The 14,753-nt window shown below is 47.9% G+C and overlaps 1 long non-coding RNA gene across 1 annotated transcript; it reads left to right on the forward strand.

Moving 5' to 3' along the window:
• The first annotated feature begins 809 nt into the window (after positions 1 to 809).
• On the forward strand, positions 810 to 8,945 carry LOC123593171. Its single transcript, XR_006710165.1, has 2 exons — positions 810 to 1,830; positions 8,452 to 8,945. It is a non-coding gene; the product is annotated as an uncharacterized LOC123593171 (long non-coding RNA).
• Positions 8,946 to 14,753: the final 5,808 nt, after the last annotated feature.

Here is a 14,753-nt window from a genome sequence, read left to right on the forward strand (position 1 = left end):
ACCACCAGACTGTACATTCGAAAATGGTTAAGATGGTAAATTTTATGTTACGTGTATTTCACCAAAATTGAAAAATACAATTAAAAGAAAACTGGCACAGGTACGTTAAGGAACGGAATGCAAAAGTACGTGAATAAAGGAAATGAGATTTCAAGGAATTTCTAGCCATTTGTGGGGAGGGCTGGGGTGGGGTTAAAAATTGAATGTGAGGAAAGCAGAGGCAGAGGTCACTAATCACAGTTTGACAGGCATGAGAAACTCTCCTAGAGGCCTTGTGGGCCCGTGCACCTGAACTTGGTCCAGGGTTACAGAGTTTGATGCACTTTGTAAAGACAGGCAAATCTCAGTTCTACACGTCTTCAGGACATGAATATTCATTGCACATTCATCAGACATGTTTCAGGTTCTCTGCTGGGTGCTGGGGCAGGCACAGACTGAAGTGTGAGGTTGCTGGCCTCCAGGCTTTCCTGGCCAATGGTGGGAATAAAAATGTGAAGAGGTGACAGTAAAAACCACAGAATTTGCTAAGTGCTATGAGGTGCATTCAGAGTTCTATGGACACTTCGAGGAGCTTTGAAGAAGGAAACACTCCCTCTGCAAAGGGCAGCAGAGTTGGGAAGGGCCTCATAAAAAGGCAACACCAGGGCACCTGGGTGGCTCAGTCGGTTAAGTGCCCGACTTTGGCTCCGGTCATGATCTCATGGTTCATGGGTTCGAGCCCCACATCGGGCTCTGTGCTGGCAGTGTGGAGCTTGCTTGGGATTCTCAATCTCTCTCTCTCTCTCCCATTCTCTCTGCCCCTCCCCAACTCATATTTTCTCTCTCTCTCAAAATAAATAAACTTAAAAAAAAAAAAAAAAAGAGCTTAAAAAAAAAAGGTAACACCTGAGCTTGGTTGAGTACATTTTCACTAGACAGAGAAACAGTGGTTCCCAAACTGAAGCATGCGTTCAAATTCCCTGGAGGACTTGTCAAAACTCAGAATGCTGGTCCCCATGCCCAGTGTATCTGATTCAGGAGGTCAAGGGTAAGGCCCAAGAATTGGCATTTCTAACAAGCCCCTGGAGGTGTAGCCACTGTGGTCCAGGGACCACACTTTGAGAACCACTGAGCTAGATCAAGAAGAGGAGAAAGAGTGTGGCAGGAGGCAAGGGAACCCGCGCAGGGACTCGAGGGGTGAAAAGTAACAGATGTTTAGAGAGTGAAGAGCAAATCTGTGAGGCTCAGGCATGGGGGGCTGCCAGGTGCAAATGATGATGGACTCGTGTGCCAAGCCTCCACGTTTGGACTCGATCCTGGAAGTGAAGGGCAGCCAAAGGAGGTTCTTGCAGAGGGAAGAACATGAAGAGGTTGGCACTTCAGCAAGATCACTTGGGAGGGCAGGTGGAGTGGGGAGGAGGGAAAGGAGGCAGAGGGACTAGTTTACAGGCTGTTACAACCAGCCTGTCAGATCCCGTGAGCCTTGGTCTTACTGGCACCCAGGGTCCCGGCAGCAGAAAGTCCTCGTGTTCGTGTAAAAACAGCGCCACAGACAAGCTCTCGCCGAGTGGCGAGCATCGTCTCATCAAATCCTCCTGACAGCCTGTGGTCAGATGCCACAGTGGAAGCTGAGTTCAGAAGCCTGCCTAAGGGTAGGACAGAACCCCGAAGGTGAAGCCCCTTCTCTTTCTACCACTCCACTTTTCCCCACGTCTGCATTTTTTAGGAGCCTGCCTCGGTCCTCCAGGGGCTTTGCGGCTGTGTGTCTTGCGAGCATGTTGTGTTGTAAGTGCTGGACACTGTGATGTAGTTGCCTGCCAATCCCCTCCTGTCCCTGTTGCAACAAGGTAGGTCCTTACGGGGATGAAGCGCGCCAGGGAGGGAGGAATCTGCTGAGCATTGGGTTTTTTTTCTACTGGGGCAATAAATCAGGCACTGGGAGAGAAGGGTGTCACCCTGTGCATCAGGTCCACGGACATACCTCAGAATAATTCTCCGAAGCTCCTGGTTTAGTGGGTGAAAGCATTGAACCGGCCCTGCCAACACCCAGGGACAATGGGAACAGTGAGGAGAGCTCACCTGCCAGGTAGAAAGTGATCTTTTTCGCTCATGGATTTAACTCAGGAACAGGCACAGAGGGAGAGGCGGAAGAATGAAAGAGGAAAGGATGGCCGAGTCAGAAAAGCCGGGTTCAGGAGTCCCAGCAGCCACTTGCCTGCTGTGCGACCTGGGGCAAGTCCCTTCCCCTCCCTGGGCTTCAGTTCCTTCAACCAGGAAAATTTTGTAGATAGATGAGATGATCTCTAAGCTCCCTTCCCGCTTTGACATTCTATGCTTTTTCTTTTCAATATACCCGAGTGTGACTTTTCCAGAAAAATGTCAAACGTTTCAAAGGGCAAGTTTCTGTGTTTGCCAGATATCTTTTGTCACTCTTCAGCTGGTCTTGTCTGCATTCATGTCCAGGGGATTTTCTACAATGTATGCATTTTCTAATTTCTCCAGCTATATTTCCTTGTTTGCATTGGTTCGCTGTTGCAGAAACAGGGCACTGTTTTTTTAAGCAAATATGCAGTCCCATGCCAACAGGAATATCCTGTTTACAAGAGCCTCCTTTTACAAGGTACCAGCTGTTTGAAAACATTTGTGTATTGCCACATCAGAATAATCTCCTGATAAGCAATTATTTTTTTTTCTAGTAACATAATTTTCTTTAATGTCATCATACAGTAGGGTAGAGCTCCTTAAAAATTCAATGTCCAATGTGATTACCATTGTAACCGGATTTCTTCCTCTTCTTCTCTATTGATCTGCTAGGCCTGCCACACAAAAAACTGCAAACCAAGTGTCCTGGACAACAGAAATTGACCATCTCATGGTTCCGGAGTCTAGAAGTCTGAGACCGAGGTGTCGGCAAGACTGGTTCCTTCTGAGGGCTTTGAGGGAGAATCTGTTCCATGTCTCCCGCCTTGCTTCTGGTGGTTTGCTAGTAATCTCTGACATTCTTTGGCTGGAAGAAGCGTCTCCCCTCTCTGCCTTCATCTTCACACGGCGCTGGCCCTGTCTGTGAGTGAGTCTGTGTCCAAATTCCCCCACTTTATAAAAACGCTGGTCATGTTGGACTAGGGGCCCACCCTCCTCTAGTATGACCTTATTTAACTTAGACTTGCAACGATGGAGACAGTCATTGACCGTAACTGACCCAGAGCTGCTCTGAAATCCTTCACTGTGTTTGTGCTGGCCGCACTTCTCACGGGCTGCTCCCAGCCATTGACTGAGTGTAGCAGGCGTACCAAGGCAGCCCTGTTCCTGGGAGATGCCGCACTCCTCCGTGCGGTGACACTGGCTCAAGGTCTCCCCAACAACCTTGCTGAACCTTCCTGAGATTGGATGGTGGTCTGGGATGCTTCCGCCCAGCTTCCTTCCTTGTCTTCCTCACTTGGGGTCAGACTTGCAGCCACCCTTGTTCTGCCTCTTGAGATGACTCTGCAGATGCACTCTGTTCCCCTTCCCACCCTAACCGCCCTCCCCCCCCACCCCCACCCCCACCGCCAAGCCCCACGCTGCTCCCTCCTGGTTTTCCCTCCTAATAAAATCCCTCCATGTTTAATCCCATCTCCCATTGGTAGAGGGCCTGGACTGACCCTAGAGGTGACTTAGTGTCTTCAAGACCACAATGAGGGGCGCCTGGGTGGCTCAGTCGGTTGAGTGTCCTACTCTTGATTTTGGCTCAGGTCGCGATCTCACAGCTCATGGGTTCAAGCCCTGCATCGGGCTCTGTGCTGACAGCGCAGAGCCTGCTTGGGATTCTCTCTGTCACTCCCCGTCTCGTGCTCTCTCTCTCCCTCTCAAAATAAATAAATAAACTTTAAAAAAAAAAGTAAAAACTAAAAAGACCACAGTGAGATACCACCCCACACCCATCAAGATGGCTACTATAACAAACAAACAAAAACAAAAGTGTTTATGAGGATCTGAAGAAATTAGAACACTTGTGCACTGTTAGTAAGAATGTAAAGTGGTATGGCCATTATGAAAAACAGTATGGTGGTCCTTCAAAAGAATGAAACATAGGTTTGCCATATGATCCAGCAATCCCAGTTCTGGGTATATACCTCAAAGAATTGAAATCCAGTCTCAAATTACATACGGTGCACCCATGTTCATAGCATCGCTCTTCATGGTAGCCCAAACATGGGAGCAACCTAAGTACCCAACAGTGGATGAGCGGATAAGCAAAATGTGGACTATCTATACAATGGGATATTATTCAGCCTTTAGGAAGGAAGCGAATTCTGACATATGGTACCACGTCGATGAACCTGTGGGCGTCATGCTAAGTGAAGGAAGCCAGCCACAAAAAAGAAAAAGCCTATGTGATTTCACATGTCTGAGGCACCTAGAGTAGTTACACTCCTAGGAACAGAAAGTGGAAGAGTGGTTACGAGGGGCTGGGAGGAAGGGGACATGGGAAGGTCATGTTTAATGGGTGTAGAGTTCGGTACGAGAAGACAGGGAGTTCTGGAGACGGGTGGTGGTGATGGCTGCATGATAATGTGAATGTACTTAATGCCACTGAGTTGTACACTTAAAACTGGTCAAGATGGTAACTTTTATGTGTATTTTATCGCAGTTAAAAAAAAAAAAATCCTTGCCTCTTAGAGAGTGAAAGCTGGAAGTTGGGAGCTAAGGCAGAGCATAGTTCGGCACAGAGACCTGAGCTTGAGGTCAAAGGACCCAGGCTTTTCTCGGTCAAGCTGTAGGGTCAGGGTCTCACTGCCCCACGGACCAAGGCCTCGTGGAGTATGAATGCAGGCTGCTGGCCCAGCCATCTGAGTCCTCTCAGCAGACTGCTGACCCTCTTCCGGGCACCGGGGGCCCCCTGCCAGTCCCCCTGCACGACTGAACAATCCGGCTTGTTAGAAAGTTCTGCTGGACGTGGAACCTAGGTGTGCCTCCTCCATCCTTGGTCTGCTCTTTGGGGGCCCCTTCCCAGCTGTGTTCTCCAGTATTTCCTCAGCCTGGCCTTACCCTACAGGGAGGCACAGGGAGGTCAGAGTTCTGAGAGGAGGCACTTTGTACCTCCCCTCCCCTACACCTGTCTGTGGTCAGAAACCCCCCAAACACCAAATCCTCTTGACAAGTACTTGGAGTACCTGGATGAAAAGGCCAGGGAAGCCTTGGGCAGAGTGTTTAATCTTTAAAAGACCTAAATGGTCGGAAGGCTTCTGGTTACCAGATTATTTACCACTTTAAAACCTGAAGTCTCTTAATCTTTTTTTTTTTTTCTTTTAAGTAGTCTCTATGCCCAATGTGGGGCTTGAACTCACGACCTCGAGATCGAGCGTTGCACGCTCTAGCAACTGAGCCAGCCAGGCGCCCCTAAAGTCTCCTAATCTTTTCACTGTTGGGATAGTCCTGATTCACACTCATTTCAAGGAGCTTTATGATTCACCAGACAGCTGGTCATGAATTGGAAAACATGTTTATAGTGTTGGCTTATTGCTTCATAAACTCTTTTTTTTTTTTTTTTTTTTTTTTTTGGTGAGAGAAAGACAGAAAGCAACAGTGACTCCAGCAAGGAGGTTCCCCCCTGAATGAACCATTGTGACTGTTTAAAGCCATCCTTTTGCCCTGGCTAAACCAGGAAGGCACTAGATGCAAAAATAGCCAGGTTTTTCTGTCTGGAAGTCTTTCATTTTTAAAGACAGAAAATATAGACTTGAGCACCAGCCAAAGGAGTTTGGCCAAATATTCAATAGGCAGAAAAGGAGAAAACACTTTCTGATTTTAATACTTTCTTTTTAGCCTCTCATCTTCAAACTATAGTTATGGAAAGTCATTAGGGGCTTACACTTGTTGTTAAGGTTCAAATCCTAACTTGACCATTTACCTCGGGCGAGCTATATAATCTCTGTGTGCCTCAGTTTCCTATTCTGTAAATTGGGAATAAAAACAGTGACTCCTTCATAAGCGACTCCTTTATGAGGGCGTGAGGATTAACCACAGGCTAGAAATTACTGCACGTTTTCTATGTGCCAGGCATTGTGCTAAGTCTTTTATATTTGTTGACTCACTTAATCCTCAAGCCCAGGATGATCTAATTCCAAAGCGTATGATCCTAAGGACAACATGCTACCACATTGTGTTAATTGAGGAATGCACGTAAAAAAAAGTTAGCCTGGCCTCCGTAAACATTCAGTAGTCATGGCATTTCCCCTCTGTTTTAGGGATGTGGATCTGAGGTTCAGAGGCGGAAAACTTTCTAAAATCCCAACCTTCATGACAAAGTAGAGCTGGGGCTTAACAGTGGATGTTTCCTCCCTGAACCCAGGCAAAGAGTACAGCAGAGGAGACCGGCTCCCAGGCAGGGAGGTGGGGTTTGACCTGAACTTTGAGAGAAGAGAGGAGATGGAGGAGGGGCACGAAAGGTGCTAGGGGCATGGTCAAAGTCCTAGAGCAGAGGAAGTGCAGGGCACATCAGCATCCTGGGAATGGCGCATAGAGTGGGCATGGCCGGGGGGGTCGGAGCAAGGCTGGAGGGTACCCTGGGCCTGGTCTCAGACAGCTCTGAATTTCCGGCCGTGAATATACTTCACCAGCTCCTGAACATTTCGAAATTTTACAACCCAGCATCTGCTTCGTGATATATACCCGAGACGAAGCCCTAATCGTGTGCACTAGAAAATACATGCAGAGTGTTCATGGCAGCATTGTAAATAATGGCAGACAGCTAGAAACAAGCGTACAGTCCATCAGCAGGTGAATGAATGGATGGATGGTGGTATGTTTATACAATAGAATGCTATTCACAGGTGAGCATGAACGAAATACGGCCACATGCAATAGCATGGAACTAATGAGCAAAGGAAGCAAGGTGCCTAAGATTTGGTTGAGTGTTATTCCTCCTTATGAAGCTCAAAACAAGTGAAACAAAACAAACTAAGTAAATTTCTGTATACATTTGGAGCGAAGCCATTAAATAGTAAACGGCATAACCAACAGAAAGTTCAGGAAAGTGGCTCTAAGAGATGGTCTGCGAGGGTCTGCCGGGGGATGAGTTAGGAGAGGCTGTGCCCCAGTGAATGCATTAGGACTGGAAACATGCCAGTTCTAGAGGCTGGTGGTTTAAGGGTGTTCATTTTTAAGTTATATTTCATAATTGACATATATGCTATATATATCTTCCTAATACTGTTTGTGTTTTTTTAATGTTTATTTATTTATTTTGAGAGAGCAAGTATAAGCAGGGGAGGGGCAGGGAGAGAGAGGATCCTAAGCAGGCTCTGTGCTGTCAGCGCAGAGCCCAATGTGGGGCTCAAACTCATGAACCAGGAGATCATGATCTGAGCTGAAATCAAGAATCGGATGCTTAGCTGACTGACCGCCCCGGTGCCCGAATACTATTAGCGTTTTTAACAAGAAAAGGCAGAGGTGCATAATGGAAATGCTCAGATAAGTTGAATCAGTGAGCTCTAAATCACTGTAACCTTTGAGAATGCAAGGTTTCAGGGCACATGATGTTCTCTGCCACAGTTCTTCTAGAAATCTGCAATGCTCTTCCAATCTTTCATTCATTCAGCAAACATTCTCCAAGTCCCTACGCTGTGCCAGGGATTTGGAGCGAACGCACTGGTCCTTGGTCTAGAGGAGCCCAAAGTTGGGAGGGTATGAACTGGAGGGACCCACAAAGTTGTGGCATCAGGTCCTGGCTTGTCCGGACCCCAGACGGTGGCCGTGGAAGCCATGCCGGGCGGGAAAGGAGCAGATTTCATCACAGGCATGGATGTCATCCTCTGAGCAGGGCTCACTGTCACCCTCAGCTCAGGCAGAGGCCGTCTGGGCATCAGGCATCACATCGCACTGTTCCCCCCCTTTGTCGCCTGACTTGCTGGGGTGTAGCCAGCGTGCACCCTCCTGTTCTCCTCCGGCCCCCAGACCCCGCACAGGACTTGGTCAGGCAGTGTTTGCTGGCGCTCACTGTGCGTTGATGTCATACTTGGATTTATCAGCAGCTTCAGTTGTTGTGCCATTGTCTGCTCGACACTGGGGCAACGCTGGGAAGTACCAGACGCCACAACCCCGGGCCTCCGGGGGGCTCAGGATGAAACTGTGCCTCTCTATGCCAATCTGTTCCTCTTTGCAAACAATTTAAAAACACCTCTGAAAAATAAAGACATTATATTTTCCTGGGGAATCATGTAGAGGATGATTAGTAAAGTAGTATTCCATTTCTTTCATCTTAAATTTTTTCTTAATGTTTATTTTTGAGAGACAGAGACACAGACAGAGTGCAAATGGGGGAGGGGGCAGAGAGAGAAGGAGACACAGAATCCGAAGCAGACTCCAGGCTCCAAGCTGTCAGCACAGAGAGGGGCTCAAACCCACAAACCGTGAGATCATGACCCGAGCTAAGTCGGACGCTCAACCGTCTGAGCCACCCAGGCGCCCCTCATTTCTTTCGTCTTAAAACAGCCTCTTTCTCATCTCTCTTGCAGTGGACCTTGACTCCCCAGGATCTGGGGCCACATCTGGGAATTCCTGCAGTCCCCAAGTGTCGTGAGTGGTCATCACTCAGCATGGTAGCTCTCCTTCACATGCGGGTCTCCCTGATGGAATAGACTGTTGTCGAGGGTGGAGACACAGCTTAGAGGAGCTACTCCAGCAAGTGCTGGTAAATGTCTGAAGGGAAGAAACTGTTTCTGGATTTTGCTCGTCTACGTCTCCTCTCAGACTTCGCCCTTCTGAGCTGTCGTGTTCTAGTTGCCTTCTCCGAGCTGCTTGCGTTTGCTGGATCTTGGAGAGGCCTCAAAACCACATTCTGTAAGCAGGGTGTGTGCACGCATGCATGTATAGATGCACGAACATGCAATCCGGTTATTCTAGTTACACAGCATCACACTGAAAAAACCCCAGAGCACCAGGCTGTCCTCATTTATGAGCTTAAAAATAACAACCCCTTCCATTCATTCAAAAGTGTTTATGCTTTGCAAAATGCTTCCACAGCCACGCACTCAGATCAAAACTCACAGAAACCTTGGGAGGTGGGTATTCCTCCCCCATACCATTTTAGGGCTGGGGACACTGAAGCTCAGAGGGGGAAAAACTGATCTGGCTAAATGCAAACCGAAGCAGGTCCCCCAGGCTGGAGTTCAGAGATCTCGGGCACACGGCAACAGGCTGTATACACGTGGTTGGGGTGCAAGGCCACACGGGACTCGGTCCTCATCCGGATGATCGCGGAGATGAAGTTGAAATGCTCCTAAGCCCCGGCTTGTGGCTGAGGTTCTGGTCAGGAGCTCGTTTCCGGCTGAGCTGGGGACAGGAGCCCCACAGTAAAAAGCAGTGCTTTGTCCCTGCTCTTCAACAATTGCCCAGAGCCCGCTCCACTCAGTCGGGGGCTGTGCTAGGTAGGCAGTGTTACTTGAGACACAACTTAGCTGTATGTCCTGCCTCCCAGAGTTCACAGAGGAAACGCTTGACCCAGCCTGGGCTAGAAGCTGGATGGGGGTCAGAAAAGCTTCTGGAGGAACGGAAGCCTCTGTGGGGTTTTCCAGCCTGAATAGGCCGGAGCTGGGTGAGGGGTGCACTGGGTGAGGAGGCAGGGAGGCAAGCGGGGGACACAGGAAGGAGAACAGGCAGGGGAAAGTGTAAAGACACACTTCAGGGCCGCCTGGGTGGCTTGGGCAGTTAAGTGTCTGACTTCAGCTCAGGTCATGATCTCATGGTTTGTGGGTTTGAGCCCTGTGTCCAGTTCTCTGATGTCAGCACAGAGCCTGCTTCGGATCTATATCATGGGGCTGCTTGCTAGTTTCTCCTGATACACATGAAAACAAATACCTAAGTATTCAAGTGAAAAGCAGTCATTCTTTTATCTCCCTAAAATAACCTGGCATCCTCAGGAGGAATGGGTACCAATTTGGCAAACAGTGAACAAAGACGTGGCTATAAGGCCGTGGGGCGTGGAGGAAGCCCTGGGAGAGAAGCGTGAGCCGAGAGAGGTGTGACCGAAGCTACAGCTACGAAAGGGACCCGAGCCTGAAAGGGCTCGTGTGCCTCGCTTGGGAGCTGGGCTGGACCATCTCAGAGTCAGGGAAACGAGTGAGTTTGTTCTACGAGCAACTCCTAAGGTCGGGGGAAATCACCACTTCCTTTTTGTGGTTCAGGGTGTCCTTGGAAGGTCATATTTGAAAGAGGTGCCATAAATCTCAATTATCAGGAAATCTTGAGGATGTGATCTCTAACACAGAATGAGCCTCAGGAAACCATATCTCCGACAGCTCGGTGACTTTGGGCAAGCCATAGACCTCTCACGGCCTCGAGTGTTCCGTCTGTAAACTGGGCACAGGCTGGCGTGCCTGGGGCAGGACCTGGAGGTTGCAGGCCACAATCCTCTTTGCCCACTTCCCTCTAGATGAGGGTGTCTCAACCATGGCATTATGGACATTTGGGGCCTGATAGTTCTTTGCTGTGAGGATCTGTCTTGCGTGATGCAGAATGTTCAGCAGCATCCCTGCCTAGTCTCTACCCAGTAGATGCCAGTAGCATCTTCCCAGCTTTGACAACCAAAAGTCTCCAGAAACTTCCAAATGTCCCCTGGAGGAGAAAGATGTTACCTAGATTTATCTTCGAAGAGGTGGAGTGTCAGACAGGTCCTGGTGGCCTCAGCAGGGTTGGCGGAAGATGGGGGACGAGGTGGCTTCCTGCGGACGAGCCCGTACCTCCCAAGAGTAGAACCCCTGGTGGGAAAGTCAATGAAGGTGGGTTTTTTGTTTTTTTTTTTTTTGACATTGGCTTTGTTACTGAAAGGGTGACTCATCGATTCCTTATATAACATCCTCAGGGAAAGACACCCCAAAGAGCGTCACGTGCTCCCAGCCCTCAAAGGTATGACTCCATTCCTCCCTGCTTGGGCCTGTCCTCATGAGAAAGCAGAAGTCAGGAAGAGAAAAGACCAGTGGGCTAAGGGCAGCTCTGGGAACAATCAGAATGACTCCCCAACATGGTGGTGGACTCACACGCTTTCCAGGTCCCAGAACCTGGTCAGCCTGTTCTTTGACTCATAAAAATAATTATAGTAATAGTATCACTTGAACATCTATGGTATACCATTGCACACACTTACCTAATCCTCACGACGATGCATTATTCCTATTTGATACATGAGGAAATTGAAGCTCCCTGGGATCAGGGACCTTACACAACACTGTGCAACTACTAGGTAGAAGGCAGCAAGTGACACGTGTAGACAGGAGGCTTTGGTCCAGGTCTCTCTAATGCCAAATCCTCTGTTATTTCTCTGGTGTCGAGCTACAAGTTCTCGCTCTTGGTGGTGCCGGGAGAAGGAAGACAGCTGCTGAACTGGGAGGGTTTTGAAGAACCACAGTCATTGACGCCTTAAGTGTTGCATTGGTTGCCAGAGCTGAAAGCCACAGGCATGTAAAACTGGAGGACGCTGCCTCGGATATTTTTAACCTTGTAAAATAAAGCTCAGGTACAGAAGACGACACAAATACATCGCGTAGCTTAGTGAACTATTATAAGACACACATCTCTTTTTTTTTTTCATTCTAATTTTAATTTTAGAGAGTTTAAAACATTCACAGAGGCAGACAGAATGGTGTAATAATGGACACCCATGGAGCCATCAAGTGACCCCAAGAATCACCACCCCGCGGCCAGTCATGGCCCTTGCGTACCTTCAGCCTCTGACCCCTCTTCTGTGTTATTGTCAGGCAAATCCCAGACACTGGCCTCTCTTTATTAACACAATCGCTTTGTTATCTGTATTGTTAGCACCTGAGGCCTTAGAAATTGGATTTCAATTTTTTCAAGGCTCAAATAAGACACACGTGTTTTTAAAACTCCACCAGTCAAGAAACAGAACTCTGGTTTCCACCCCCGCCCCCCAAAGCTCTCTACGTGCCTTTTCCTAGTCACAGCCCCGACCCTCCCTAAAAATTGCTACTTCCTTGAACTTATCATCTAATTAGGCATATTTAAGCATCTGTGTGAGCTCTGAGCTGAGCCCGGGGCCTGCTTCAGTTTCTGTGTCTTCCTCTCTCTCTGCCCCTCCCCTGCGCATGCTCTGTCTCTCCAAAAATCAATAAACATTAAAATTTTTTTGTAAACATTATAAGAATTTTTGTTTTTAAAAAACTGAATGTATCTTTTACATCTCTTGCCCTCTGTGGGTTTCCCCTTCATCCTTTTCTTTTCCACACACTTTATATTTTGAAGAACTCTAGAGACTGACCAGTGCTTTCTCACGGTTTGAATTTTGCTGGTTGCATGTTCTTGGCGAAGCTCAACATTTCCCTCCATCCCCTGTATTCCTTGCAAAGTGGTAGCTGGACCCAAAGTCTTCGTCAGATACAGAAGTGATCCCTTCGGCAATCTTATAGGGGCCACCGCATTCTTTCATCAGGGGACACAGAATGTCTTGTTTTCAGTTCTTTTTTGATGTGAGCAGCAATTGATGCTCAATGTCTACATCCATTAATCCAACAGGGGTTTGCAAGGTGGTGATATTCTAATTCCAGCATTTTATTTGCATATGTCGTTTGGAAAATCCTATGAGGAGACACTTTCCTTCATCTGTCGTTTGGTTGCATGGCGATGCGGGTTACCTATCGCGTTTGATTCTGGAGGGGAAATAGGTACCTTTTTATTTATTTTTTTAATTTTTTTTAATGTTTATTTATTTTGACAGAGAGACAGAGAGCCAGCAGGGGAGGGACAGAGACAGGGAGACACAGAATCCGAAGCAGGCTCCAGGCTCTGAGCTGTCAGCACAGAGCCCAACATTGGGCTCGAACTCACAGACGGTGAGATCATGACCTGAGCCGAAGTCAGACACTCAACTAACTGAGCCACCCAGGTGCCCCTGGAGGTAACTTTTCACAAAAGGCTGATTCCTCCCAGTCTGCATCTGCATGTTTCCCTGTCTTTCCCCACTGTAATTTCTCCTTTTGTGTCTTCAAATTCAACCTGGCCATTAGATAGATCCTCCTGTCATTTTTCCATGAGCTCAATCTCTCTCATCTCGTATCAATACTCCTTCAAGAAGCCCGTGCTTCAGTTACTATCCTGGTTCACTCCTGCCTGTTAGAGCTGTGCCTTGGGAAAGTACTTTTACTCACTTTGTCCATGACTTTGGCTCCTCTCATTCCTTGGCTCACTAATGGCTGGCTCCCATCCCCACCCTGCAGGGAACCTGTCCCAGCCGGGTCACCACCAACCTCCATCGAAATGAGTTTGGCGATGGGGGCCTCTCCCCTGTCAAGGGGGAGAGGCATGGGAAGGTTATTTGAATAGGGTCCCACATCATGAATGGTCTCAAACTTAGGCTTCTAATATAATCTCCAAATAAGGGTATATACGCAGTCATTGCTGTTGATGTGTTTGTATGTCCAGGGCATTGGTTTGTTAAAGATGATAGTTCTCTTCCTCTTTTGGCACTTCTTCATCTTTCAAAATAAACCAGGACCCTCAAAAGTGAGAGTGACCTCAGCCTCAGTGTCCAAAAAGTCTTGTGGGGACCATCTGGCAGGCTAGGCTGAGGTGACACAGGACAGTGTAGAGTCACGTGGGTTGAAGGGAAGCCCCTAGACCCAAATCTGTTAGTCCCTTCTTCTCCAGCTTCCTCGGTACCAACCTACTTCTCACCTCCCAGGATTGTTGTGAACATCCAGGCTATGCTGAAATCGTGCACGCAGAACTTTATGAAGGGCAACTCTCAACCGAACAGCCATTCAGGAGCTCTACCTCTATTTCTTTTTTTAAATTTTTAAATTTTTTATTTTAGAGAGAGAGAGCAGGCGTGAGTGGGGAAGAGAGGTGGAGGGAGAGAGAGAGAGAGAGGGAGGATCCCAAGCAGGCTTCACGCTCAGCACGGGGGTCTAGCCCACAATCCTGAGATCATGACCTGAGCTGAAATCAAGAGTCTGACGCTCAACTGACTGAGTCATCCAGGCACCCTGACCGGTATTGTTTCTTAAATGAAATCAGAATCAACTCCATTAGAAACTCTCCACAGATGCTGCCTGTAGCAAGGGTGAGAGTATGGTTCCCTGGTCTCTGTTGCACTTAACACACAAGCAAGACACAAATTTGCATACGTGTGTGTACCGGTTGTGACGCAAAATGTATTCCTTACCAGAGACCACATTTTTTAAGGTTTGAAAATCAGTGCAGGCACTGTTAGGCATCTTTACTTCATCTCCCTTGAGAATGAGGATTGTTCTCATTCACAGATGAACAAACTGAGGCTTCAAGAAGATACGTGGGCTGGGATTCATATGCATGTTTTAGATCTAAGGCCTTGGAAATCCACTCAAACATCCTAAACTTCAGAATCACCTGGGAGCATCTTTTAGATGCTCACTCCCGGTCCCTCTACAGAGATCCTGATTGGGGGTGGTGGTCACAGACATCTGTAATGAGCCCCCTCAGGTGATCCGAGTGCTGGCTCTCCTGCCTGCCACACGGTACCTTACCGCTTTGGAGCAGCGATTCTGGAGGTTGGCCTGACCCCCTGTGGGGCTGGACAAAAGAATTGAACTCCCAATTTCTGCTTACTATCATGCCATTCTTTAATAATGTCTATGCATTTTATAATGCGCATGCTGTATTACTACGGTAGCTGATGTATATAATTTACAAATACCCATACACTCTACATATGGCCCCGTGCACACCTGGCTATATGTAAACGCACGTACGGGCTTCCAATATAAATACAAGTTTGGGTATACAATGCGGAGAGTGCCTTAACG

The sequence above is a fragment of the Leopardus geoffroyi genome, chromosome D4 (genome assembly GCF_018350155.1).
Source record: "Leopardus geoffroyi isolate Oge1 chromosome D4, O.geoffroyi_Oge1_pat1.0, whole genome shotgun sequence".
Classification (NCBI taxonomy): domain Eukaryota; kingdom Metazoa; phylum Chordata; class Mammalia; order Carnivora; family Felidae; genus Leopardus; species Leopardus geoffroyi.